The sequence below is a fragment of the Myotis lucifugus genome, unplaced genomic scaffold (assembly GCF_000147115.1).
Source record: "Myotis lucifugus unplaced genomic scaffold, Myoluc2.0 scaffold_26, whole genome shotgun sequence".
Taxonomy (NCBI): domain Eukaryota; kingdom Metazoa; phylum Chordata; class Mammalia; order Chiroptera; family Vespertilionidae; genus Myotis; species Myotis lucifugus.
Window position 1 is genome coordinate 2188811 of NW_005871074.1, and position 12720 is coordinate 2201530.

The following is a 12720-nucleotide window of genomic DNA, read 5'->3' on the forward strand; positions in this document are numbered from 1 at the left end:
ACAAGCCTTGACCCAGATAGTAGGGCAAAGGGTATCCCAGGCAATACAGCTGGAAATTACTCAAGCCAGAGAGAGGGCTCAACATCAGGTAAATGGAGTACATAACCCTGCTTTCAAAGATACATCCCCTCCTGGAGAAAACACATGGAGCCCATGTGAAAGATACTAAAATCACTCAAGAACTTCACACACTCTATGAAACAAAAAATGGGAATGAGCCACACTTATAGAGTTCAGAAACTGAACTGTTAATTGTATATTCTGAATAATATAATGAGCCAAAGTTTATTTTGAATGTTTTGTTGGTTAGTTGAGTTTGAAGTAAGCAGAACCACTTTGACTCAGAACTAAATATGAATATCAAAATGTTCCCTAAAATTAGGCAGCGTTCCACCAAGTGCAAGTCACAGATAAAAACAAAAAGCAAGAACAAGATAACACAGGATTGATTAACGAGTTTTTCTCAATAAGACAACAAAGAATTGGAAAACCCATTAAGGTTTTTAAAAATTCAAGTTTTACACAAAAATAAAGATAAATTTTTAAATAATATACTAGACTCCTAGCCGGTTTGGCTCAGTGGATAGAGCATTAGCCTGTAGACCAAAGAGTCCCAGGTTCGATTCCATCCGGGACACATACCTCGGCTTCAGGCTCCTCCCCAGCCAGGGCCCTGATTGGGGTATGTGCAGGAGGCAACCAATCAATGTGTTTCTCTCACATCAATATTTCTCTCTGTCTTTCCCTCTTTCTTCCACTCTCTCTGAAAATCAATGAAAAATATCCTCAGGTGAGGATTAAAAATAATAATAATATACTAGATAAATATTTCTATCAATTATGACTAACATGTAAAGACTCATTCAAATTTATTTGTAGAAATCAATACCCCAATGGACCCCAGCAGGCACAGACAATACACACAAAAAGAAATATAATTGGTAAATAATATATAGAAAATGGTAGCCTTTGTTAATAAAAAAAAAAAGAAAACCTCCCTATAATATCACTTTATATTCATTATAGTTAATACCCAATCAACCTGCCAATATTCTGACACAAGTGACATATTTTCCATTTGTTTTCAGTAATTTGTACCAAAACAAATCCTTTTAGGAGACAATATAATAATCAATATATATCAAGAAATAAAAACACTCACACCTCTTGCCTCACTCTCTGGAAATGCTGAAGGAAGTTATTCAAAAGAAGAAAAATACTACGTACAAAAAAATATATTTTGGGGGTTTTCATAACAAGTACTAGAAATGTTCAACAATAAGGAATGGTTAACTTAACCATGGTATGTCAGTTTTGAAATATCATAATATCACAGTTATAAAATAGCACTGATGAGAAGAAACAATATAAGAACATGTTTATCATAGAATGTTAAGTGGAAAAAATATATACAATATGAAATTCCCTTCATTTACTGATTATAATTACACGAAAGTATGTCTGCAGGTGGACAAAATCTAAAAAAAAAATCTGAAAAAGGTTGTGCTTGGGCTGTGGACTTGTAAGAATTTTATTTAATTGTTTTTGTCATAACCTCAGGGAATTGGTACCATATGCACAATTGGGCAGGGGGCGCCCACCCTGGAAGCACAAGCAAAAACAGCCACAGTTCCCATTCCTGGTGCAGGCGCTCAACAGTGAGCTCCCACACAGTCAGGCCGTGGGCCGACTGTCCTTGGCTCCCTCCCTGCAGAGATTTTCCAGTTCCCCCTCAGTCACTTCATTCACGCTTAAGGAAGAAAGCGCAGCTACCAGACAGGGTGACAACAGATGTCCAGGCGCTGAGCCATCCCATAGCTGTTCTTTCTCATTCACATGGGCAAGTGCAGGATCTAGCAGATGAGAACCAGACCTACCCTCTTCTCCATGCTTGTGTTTTTTCCCCCTACTGCTGCTGCTGTAACAGCTAAGTGCCAATTATCTCCCAAGCGTGAAAGCAAATATAGTGCTATCCCAACAAGCTCTACAAATGTTAGAGGACACGGGTGGGGATGATTGTCTTTCCTGGCCTGGTGTTTCCTTACTAATTGTAACAGCTCTCATTAAAGGAGGACCTAGTGGGTGCATAGCTCTGTACTTTGCATCGTTTATTTTCTCTTTAATCTCTTGGCATTTTGTCTCTGCCCATCTTGAATCCAAAGGTAAGTTTGCTCTTATTTGCCCAGAAAGAGCTCCATCAAACCATCCAACCACCCTCAGGACCCAATTTAGCATGGTGTGATAGAAGACTCTTTTAATAAAAGCCTGACAAATTACTCTGTGGGTATATGACACAGGGTTCCCCAGACGGGGGTGGGGGGGGAATATATATATATATATAATAATTATGATATTCTGCATAGTAGCCTTCTATACATGATATATATTAATTAATTTATTTATATATATACATACATACAGTCTTGTGCCACTTAACAACAGGGACACATTCTGAGAAATGCATCATTAGGTGATTTCATTATTGAGCAAACATTATAGAATGCATTTACACAAACCTAGATGGTACAGTCTACTAAACACCTAGGCTAAATGGTATAGCCTATTGCTTCTAGGCTGCAAGCCTGTACAGCAGGTTACTGTACAAAACAATACAAGATTAAATCAAGAACAAGAGAAAATGATGCAATCAAGAGACAAGGGAAATGAAATGTCTGAGGCTGCTGCTGGCATAACATGGCCTACTGTTTTACAACAAACATTTTGTGATAAGTATAAAGAGTACCCTCTAAAATAATAAGAAGTATAGTATAGTAAATCTATAAAATACTATGTACTGGACATAATTGTATGAGCTATACTTTTATAAGACTGGAAGTACAGTAAGTCAATAGGTTTGTTTACACAGCATCACCACAAACACATGAGAATGCATTGCACTATAACCTTATGATGGCTGTGACATCATTAAATGATAGGTCTTTTTTCAGCTCAATTATAATCTTATGGGACCACTGTCATATATGTGGTCCATTGTTGACCAAAATGTCATTATACAGCACATGACTGTATGTATATATATATGTATATATATGTATATGTATATACATATCTATATATAAAAGCCTAAGTGACCTAACGACCGGTTGCTATGATGTGCACTGACCAGCAGGGGGCAGATGCTCAATGCAGGAGCTGCCCCCTGGTGGTCAGTGTGCTCCCACAGCCAACCTCCCACGGCCCCTCCCCCCAGCAGGCCAACCTCCCTTGGTGCCCATCAGCCCCAATCGCGGACCAGGCTGAGGGACCCCATCTGTGCATGAATTTGTGCACTGGGCCTCTAGTGTATAATCTCCAGTGCACAAAATTCATGCACGGGGCGGAGGGGGTGTCCCTCAGCCTGGCCTGCACCCTCTCCATTATGAGACCCCTTGGGGGATGTCCGACTGCCTCTCGCAATCTGGGACCACTGGCTCCTAACTGCTCACCTGCCTGCCTGCCTGATCACCCCTAACCACTTCTGCCTGCCTGCCTGATCGCCTCTAACTGCTCCCCTGCTGGCCTGATAGCCCCTAACTGCCTCTGCCTCACCCCACACCCAGGACCCAGGATTTCCTCCTCCGGCCAGTCACAGGCACCCAGGACCCGGGCTTCCCTCCCTCTGGCCTGCCGCAGGCACCCAGGACCTGGGCTGGCTTCTCCTGGGCTGGGCTGCAGGCGCCCAGGACTGTGGGGCGGGTGGCTTGTCCCTCTCCTGGCCATAGCCTGGCTTGTCCCCATTTTCTCTCATGAGCTCATTGTGCCTGGCTGATCCCCATTCCTCTCTCCCCAGTGTTGAGTGTCTGAGCCATTACGGTGTGACAGCGTGATGGTGTGAGGGTGTGACAACCATTTGCATATTAGCTCTTTATGTGTGTGTGTGTGAGACTGAGAGAGAGAGAGGGAGAGAGAGAGAGAGAGAGAGAAGAGGAGATTTTAAGGAATTGGCCCATGTGATTGTGGAGATTGGCAATTCCAAAATCTACTTGGCAGGCCAGCAATTGGGAGACCCAGGGAAGAGCTGATGTTGCAGCCCAAGTCTGAAGACAGTCTGGTGGCAGAATTCCCTCGTCCTTGAGAGATATCAGTCTGTACTTCCTTTAGGCCTTCAACTGGAGAATAACCTGATTTACTCAAAGTCCACTAATTTAAATGTTAATCTTGTTGTTGTTGTTGTTTTAAAAAAAAGCACCTTCACAACATCTAGACTAGTGTTTAACCAAACATCTGGGTATCCTGGCCCAGTTAAGTTGAGACATAAAATTAGCCATCATAAAAGGACTTCTAGAACAGCAAGAATTAGACCAATGAGAAGATATTAGAAAGATGCACATTTTGCTCTCTGATGAAATTGTTAAAAAAGAATAGAAATGGCTCACTTATGAGTGAATGTGCTTCTAGTCCCAGGAACATTCAAATGGTACTGGCTGATCACCTGTTAGGAGTGTGGTACAGAAGACAACTTTCTTCATGGGATGTTGGATCAGAGGATATCTAATGATCTCTAAATATTCTTCTGATTATTATACCATTATTGTATGATTAATAGAGCTAATTTGTGCAAAATACTTTTAACTATAAGAAATTGTATTTCTAAATAATTTACCCCTTCTCCCACCCCATTTTATGGACAAAGAAATTGAGCTCTGAGGAAGTTAAATGGCTTGTCGTAGGACTATCATCCAAATTTTCCATTCCAGGCTCTTTTCACTACACTATGACCTGAGATGCTAAGGAAATGTTTCAAAACAATTATTGGCCACACACTTTCACTTCTTGAGACCATTATAAGCTTCTCCCACCCTGCTCATCAATCCACTTTCAAGGAGGAGCAACTCCTAAAAGGCTAAGATATAAAACGGACTCCAAGAACAAAATGAGGCCATTGTAGGAGTAGGGGTGACATTTATACTGGACTAGCACAAACATTCCCCTGGATCAACTCTCCTTTTCTGGGCAAGGAGTCATTCCCAACCTGAAAGGACCATATTGGGGTCCAGGGAAAAGGAGACCTGAAGAGAAGGAGCCCAGATCACCAGAGAGAAAATTATAGTGGAATTTAGAAATAAATCCCCGGCATTCATACCATGTGATCTTGGCCCAAAGTAACTTCTTGCTTATATAGGCATCTCCACCTCTCAGACTTTTCAGAATAAATCAGCTACAAGACAAATAAGCCTTGCTCTTGCTAATATTGGCCACCTTTCACTGAGTAATTTCAATGGGTTGTCATACTAACAAAGTCTCTCTATTCTGTCTGGCAAGAGGAAAGGGGTGAAGGAAAACCCATCGTGCCCCATGTTTGTAACAATTCCTCGGGTACCCTGTATAATAATAACTTGGTAGTTGATAATTGGGACATATAGAACATGGACTTCACTCATTCCCAACAAATATGGCTAACAACAATGACATCACCAGGGATCTGAATTAAGTCTCAGCCTGTCTCCTCCAATAGAGAAAATATAAGTGAAGACTCTTTTTATAAGGACTTAATTAGAAGGCACAAATAGCATCATACCACCCACAGCCCCACTGCCCGCTACCACATACCCTCCTTCCTGTTCTCCTCCTACTACCACAACATACCTCCAACAATCACGCCATTGGTGATAGGCATTGGCACCTCAAGGTTGTTGACAAAGATATTTCTTTAATAACTGATTTCTTTACTGCTTTTCTTTTTAGATAGGAATTTTTTTTCTTTGTGCTTCATGGTGTCTTTAGCCCATTGAAAGCATTTCTCATACATCTCTCTTTGTAGTTTTTAAAAAGAAGTAATTATATAATGGCTGACTTCTTTTGGTTATGTGGGAAATCAACATCTCAGTAGCTTTTTCAGACATACTTAATAAGAAAGCCATTAGAAAAGCAAAAGAGAACCCTATCATTATTTCCTGGTTTCCTCCTTAATTATAGACAATCATTCTGAAGGAGGGGGGACAGCTTCTGTGACAAAAGTTGTCTAGCATTTAACAGAACAATTTAGAACCAGATTGAACCGATCAACGTCATGTCAACTTGCAGATGCTCGACAATAACTGCTTAAAGGATGTTAGATGGAATGAGAAGCTAATTCAGCCTTTTCTCATTTCCCTTCACTCTGAAAATAGAGGAGTTTCTCTCTCCCTCCCCCCCATCTTTCTCCCTCTCTCTTTCTCTCTGTTCAGGAAGATTCAGGTAGATCTGTCTCAAAGACTCTTATTAAAACATCCCAAAATGCTCAGGGTTTTTTTTCCTAAGTAATCAAAATAATACCACTATCATAAAAGGCACTGACATTTTTCCCATTTCTAAACATTCTCCTTTGGCTATAATCCTATCTCCAGAAAATTAATTCTTAAGTTCTCTTATGCTGCCTGGCTTAGTCAGTACAGGCTGCAGTAACAAAAATAACATAGACTGAGTGGCTTATAAACAACAGAAATTTATTTCTCACAGTTCTGATGGTTGGGAAGTCTGAGGTCAAGGTGCCAGCAGAATTGGTGTCAGCTGAGAGCCTGGTTCCTGGTTCATAGAGGACTATGTTCTCATTATAACCTCACATGGTAAAAGGGCAAGGGAACTCCCTGGGACCTCTTTTATAAGGGCACAAATTCCATTCATGAGGGTTCCACTCCTGACCTCATCAGCTCCCAAAGGCACCACCTCCTAATACCATCACATTGGCGGGTTAGTTTTCAACATATGAATTTAGAGGAGACATAAGCATTCAGTCTATAGCACTGCCCTTATTTCCAAACAATCTATAGCCCAAAGGCAAAGAGTCTAGCATGGATGTGATGCTGAGGACATAGCAGTTTTCACTAGATACAAATTCAGTCAAGTCAAATGCCTCTGAATCCGGAAGGAAACAACCTCTGTCCAGGAAAGTCAAAGAATGGCAAACTGAAACAAGATGCAAGATGCCTACCTGTTTTCTGTTCAAGGTGCTCTTTTGTCTGGCTTCCCACAATGCATAAGTTGAGGGGGAACTGGTAAAGGCCTCTACAGGAGACCCTCCCACCAATACCCCATAAAGGGAACACACATGAATTTTTTCTTTTTGCTGATTTGATGCTGCCCAATAATTCTCTATAGCTCTGAGATATACTGGGAAGGGTCTGAAGTAATCAGGAGTCCAGAGAGTGTTTCTATTATTGCATACATGACTTAGACAGGCCCCTTTTTGTATTCTAGTTTTACCTATAAAACAAGAAGGACAAATCCCTTTTTTACATCCTTCACTGCACTGTTTAGGCATCATATAAGATGATGCTAGCAAAAACACTTTGAAAATAGTAAACATACAATGAATTCTTTACAGTTTCCCACTGAATATCCCAAATAATGTGAATTTACTTTGCTAACTATTTTATAGGTAGCCTCTATTAATTTTCTCCTGAAAGGTGAAGTAACAGCTAATAGGTGACACAGCTAATAAATAAGAGAGCAGAGATTCTACCAAAGCCTCAGTAACATCTAGATACTGCTCTCTTAAACACCAGTGTATTCTTCTCCAAAAATGAAAGAGCTGAGGTGGGTCTAGAGCAGTGGTCTGCAAACTGCAGCTCGCGAGCCACATGCGGCTCTTTGGCCCCTTGAGTGTGGCTCTTCCTAAGCCTTAGGAGTACCCTAATTAAGTTAATAACAATGTACCTACCTATATAGTTTAAGTTTAAAAAATTTTGCTCTCAAAAGAAATTTCAATCGTTGTACTGTTGATATTTGGCTCTGTTGACTAATGAGTTTGCCGACCACTGGTCTAGAGGCATTACCCAAGGCCCCAACCTTACCTTAATAAGTCCCTCTCCAACTTCTATTGAGACTATTCAACATCACATGAATAGGACTATCTAATGTATGAGGCAGGCATTCATTTTTTTTGGTAACTAATCCTTTTTTATAAACGTTTTTAAATGTTTCTTTAAGATTATAGATTTTTTTTAATCACAGTAGAGAAAGCTGTAAAGTCGTGGGTGGGGATGTGCCCCCCAACCCTCCTCCACTTTCCATCTCAACCTATCATTCTGCACCACCAGGGTAACAACCACTGCTAACGACCTCATGTGCCATGACTATTCTGAATGGTTGGTTTTGTTTTGTTTTGTTTATAGAATCACATACTATTCTGCAACTTGTTTTTTAATGTTAGCTTTTCATATTAATTCATATATATATATATATATATATATATATATATATATATATAATTTCTACAGCTGTAAATCATTGTATCATTGTATTAATGCACCATAATGAATGTACACTGACTGCCACCTCCTAATGGGCAGTTAGGCTATTTCTTAGTATCTATGTGAGTGTGTTGCTATTATTAGAAGGCAGCAAGGAACATCCTGTACATAATACTTTGCAAATTTATGTCAGTTTATGATTGAAATCTATATATATAAAAGCCTAAGCGACCTTCCGACTGTTCAACTGTTCCACCAGTAGCTATGATGCGCACTGACCACCAAGGGGCAGACACTCAACGCACAGGCATGGAAACACAGAATCGACTGATGAATCTCAGAGGATAGGGGGCAGGGGGAGGACGGGAAGAGATTAACCAAAGATCTTATATGCATATTAGATGCCCAGTGCACAGATTCGTGGATCGGTGGGGTCCCTCGGCCTGGCCTGTGGGAATTGGGCCAAAACAGGCAATCTGACATCCCCTGAGGGGTCCCGGATTGCGAGAGGGTGAAGGCCAGGCCAAGGCGGGCCTCTAGTAAATTCATAAAAGTAGAGATGGTGAGTCAAAGGAATTGAGCATTTTAGATTTTTGCATTTATTGCCAATTGTACTTTGAAACACTTGTATATCATCAATTGGTTCTCCCATGAACAACAGTATACAAGGAAATCTGTTTGCATATATATATTAGCCAACTGAGGAGACTTTCAAACTTTCTAATCTTTGCCAATTCAATCAGGGTAAAATGCTAATCTGTCCAGTTATTTTGTATTTCTTTCATTACCAGTGAGCACAAGTCTCTTCATTCTTTTTATGTGACCTTCCTCTTTATGTCTTACACCATTTTTTCTCTGAATTGTTTATCTGCATCTTTTCTATTTCTAAGAGATTTTGGGGTATAATGAATATGAGTCCTTTTGTTATGTGTTGCTTTTATTTTTGTTTTCCAGATTGTCTTTTGACTTTCCTTATGGTATTTTTTCAAGTCAAATATTTTAACTTTTTTTGTAGGCAAGTCTGTTTATCCTTTTTTTTATGGTTCCAAAGTTTATATTGTGCTTAGAAGAGCAATACACATTCCAAGATGGCTTTTCAAATTCATAAAAGTTTTATTCTAGTGTTTTTATACATCCATGTTTTTACATTTAAACATTTGATCCTTCTGGAACTTATTTTGGTGTAAGAAAGGAAGTAGGTATCAAGCTGTACCAGGTGGAACAGCTACTTTTACCAGGAAACCATACTAAGTTCAAATAACAAAAAAAATTATGTTGTATCTAGCTCACATTTTGAATGTGCTGGGGCCATTTCAACCTTTACCAGCTTCTCACTTTGCCTGCATAATGACTTTGAAATGCATGCAGCTTACTGATTCAGGCCTCAGTTTATCTTCTGACATGGGACCTTGTAAATGCATTGCCATCAATCACCTGTTACCTCTTTGTTATTTTCATAATTCAGGAATTCTAAATTTTTTCCACCTCTTTGACAGAATAATGCTCTTAAAATACATAGATTACAAAAGAAGCAAATACATGAAAATACAGTTATATCCAAAGAGCCCTTGGTCTATGGACCACAGGTTTCCTGAGACTTCCTTTCTTCCCCTGACATTCCAAATAAACTCTTGGAGACAAACACAAAACCCTCTCCAATGGACAAACTCTCTCCCTACTGCTGCCCACTGCCTGAAGGCAGTCATTGACACACATAGCTAGTTTGCAATTCAAATAAACCATCACTAAGTTCCTAAGAGGCAGGCTAGGTTAAGAAAAAAATGTACTCATGTGAGAAAATATCACTTTTCTCTAGTTCTCTTTTGTTTCCATCCTTACTCTTATTCTTTCCCCTTACCCTGTGCCAACATCTCCTGCCCTATTACTTCCTAGAAAGGAATATCTAACTATGAAGTCATCCAATTTACATCCATGCATTGCAGGCCTGTTACACATATGCAAAAAAAGAACATAGTCATACAGTCTTGTGAGTATGTACTTATCATGAATTTGGTTGTTTTGTTTGTCCCTAAATGAGTGTATCCTTTCCCATGTCATCATATTGGAAGTCCTCCTGATTCCTGCCTTGAGAAAATGAGTTGAAATCACAGGGTCATCTATGATGAACCATTAACTGAGAAGAAAAAGGATTTGTGTGATGAGAAAACTTTGTGAATTACTATGAATTGAGTTGAGCCTCACACAAAGGGAAAAATCTCACCTTGTAGACACCAGAAAATCTGAAAACTAATTTCATCCGGTTTGTCAGTGATGTGTAATATTACTAGATCATTAGCCTTTACCTTTGTTCAAAGCCAACTCTACCATATAAATCAATGATATCAGAACCCCAAGGGTATCACCATACCAAAATTCTGTAGCCCTTGTGGAAGAACAGAGAGTTTAAAGGACATTTCATCTTTGACTTTGAAGGTCAAAAGAAAGTCAGTAAGCAACCCTTTATCTCCTTAGTGACAAGAGAATACAGAGGCCTAAAAACTAACTCTCTCTCTCTCTCTCTCTCTCTCTCTCTCTCTCTCTCTCTCCAACTCCATGCTGAAAGAGTAACTGAAAAGACTGTAAAAATAAATAAGTGGTAAAGTGATGAGTTCCTTGACAAAAGCAAATGACATTAATAAGAAATTCAACTCTTCTCTTAGATGGACCACTTGGGTTGTAAACATATACACACACAGAAAGAGAGAGAATAAACCCCAAGTAACAAATTTTTCACAGAAATGTAATATTAAAAAGAGATTGTATACATAAAAACACATCCTTTTAATTGTAAAGACAAGTCAAGTAAAAGTACAATTATCATCAACAATGGATGGTAGTTTTCTTCACTGAACCTGGCTCAAAGTCATAAAAGCTTCAAGTTATGAACCTGAGAAAATTTATTTTAGACCTCTTTTTGTCTGATATAAGATTACTCATTCTATACCCACAACACAAAGCCAAGAAGAGATATAAAGGTCATCGAGTCTAACCCCCTCCTACAGATGAGGAAGCAGGGGATCAGAAGGGCTAAGTGAAGTAGTAGTCAAGATCACAGTGAGTCAGCAAAGAGCTGGAACAAAACCACAGATCTACTAACTTTTCGATCTTTCTAATGACCCTATGCCACCTACCAGAAACAGATTTATAAAGTTACATTGTCTGTTATACAAAGGCTTTTCTCCTCATATCTTCCATCCAGCCTTCCCACTCTGGTCTATGACCCAGGAGGCTGACTTGTATGGATTACCTCAGCCAGCTCCCTTGCCATCTGGCTTTCAGTTGAGTTTAGTCAAAGGAAGCCTCCACAGTAGGATAAAGGAATAGAAGAGAGAGACATCAGAGTACTTATTCTTTGGGATCCATCTCTGTGGGTATACCTTGAGCTTACAGCTTCACACAGTTCTTTCTGTCTCCCTCTTTTCACCCCTTCATGTCTAAGGGTATGTATTAGTTTCCTAGGGCTGCCAAAAGTTAAGTGGGTTAAAACAATGAAAACTTATCTCCAGTTCTGGAGACTAGCAGTTTGAAGTCAAGGTGTTGCCAGGACCATGATCTTTCTGATGGGCCTAAGGCTTGCCCCTTTCTCGCTCCTGCTTTTTAGTAGCAATCCTTTGGTATTCCTTAGCTTGTACATTCCATTCTCTCCCTTTGCTGTCACATGGGGTTCACCTCCTTTTCTTGAAAGAATGCCAGTCATGTTGGATTAGGGTATACCTTAGTGACCTCATCTTGACTCGGTTATATCTAAAAAGATTATCTTTCCAAATAAGATCACATTCTCAGAGGAACTGAAGATTAGGACTTCAACATATCTTTTTGAAGGACAAAATTCAACCTATAACAGGGTGATAACAGTCCTCTGCTATTGCTAGCCCCATCATGTTACTGATGCCTTGCATTTTTATATATTCTACTAGAGGCCCGGTGCACGAATTCATGCACGGGTGGGGTCCCTCTGGGTAGCCTGCAGGATCAGGCCGAAACCTGCAGTCCAATGCCGCCTGCAGCTCCAACCTGCTGCCTCCACTCATCCTGGCCCCACTGTGCCTGCCGCTTGTGCCCAATTAGTCCCGATCGTGAGAGAGGCTCACTTGGCCACAGCAGCACTTGCCAGCCATGAGCCCTGCATCTGGTGCCCTCCCTTGCCTGCAGGATGGGACTGAATCCAGCTCTCCAACATCCCCCGAGGGGTCCTGGATTGCTAGAGGGCACAGGCCAGGCTGAGGGACCCCATCCGTGCATGATCAGGCCGGGGAGGGACCGAAGGAGGGCTCCAGGGTGTGTCCGGCTCATCTCGCTCAGTCCCCATAGGCGGAACCCAGCAGCAAGCTAACCTATTGGTCAGAGCATCTGCCCCTGGTGGTCAGTGCAAGTCATAGCAACTGGTCGACCAGTTGACTGTCTGCCCCCTGGTGGTCGGTGCACATCATAGCGACTGGTCAACCAGTTGACTGTCTGCCCCTGGTGGTCAGTGCACGTCATAGCGAGCAGTTGAGTAGCCTTAGCATATCATTAGCATATTACGCTTTGGTTGTTCGGTTGTTCTGCC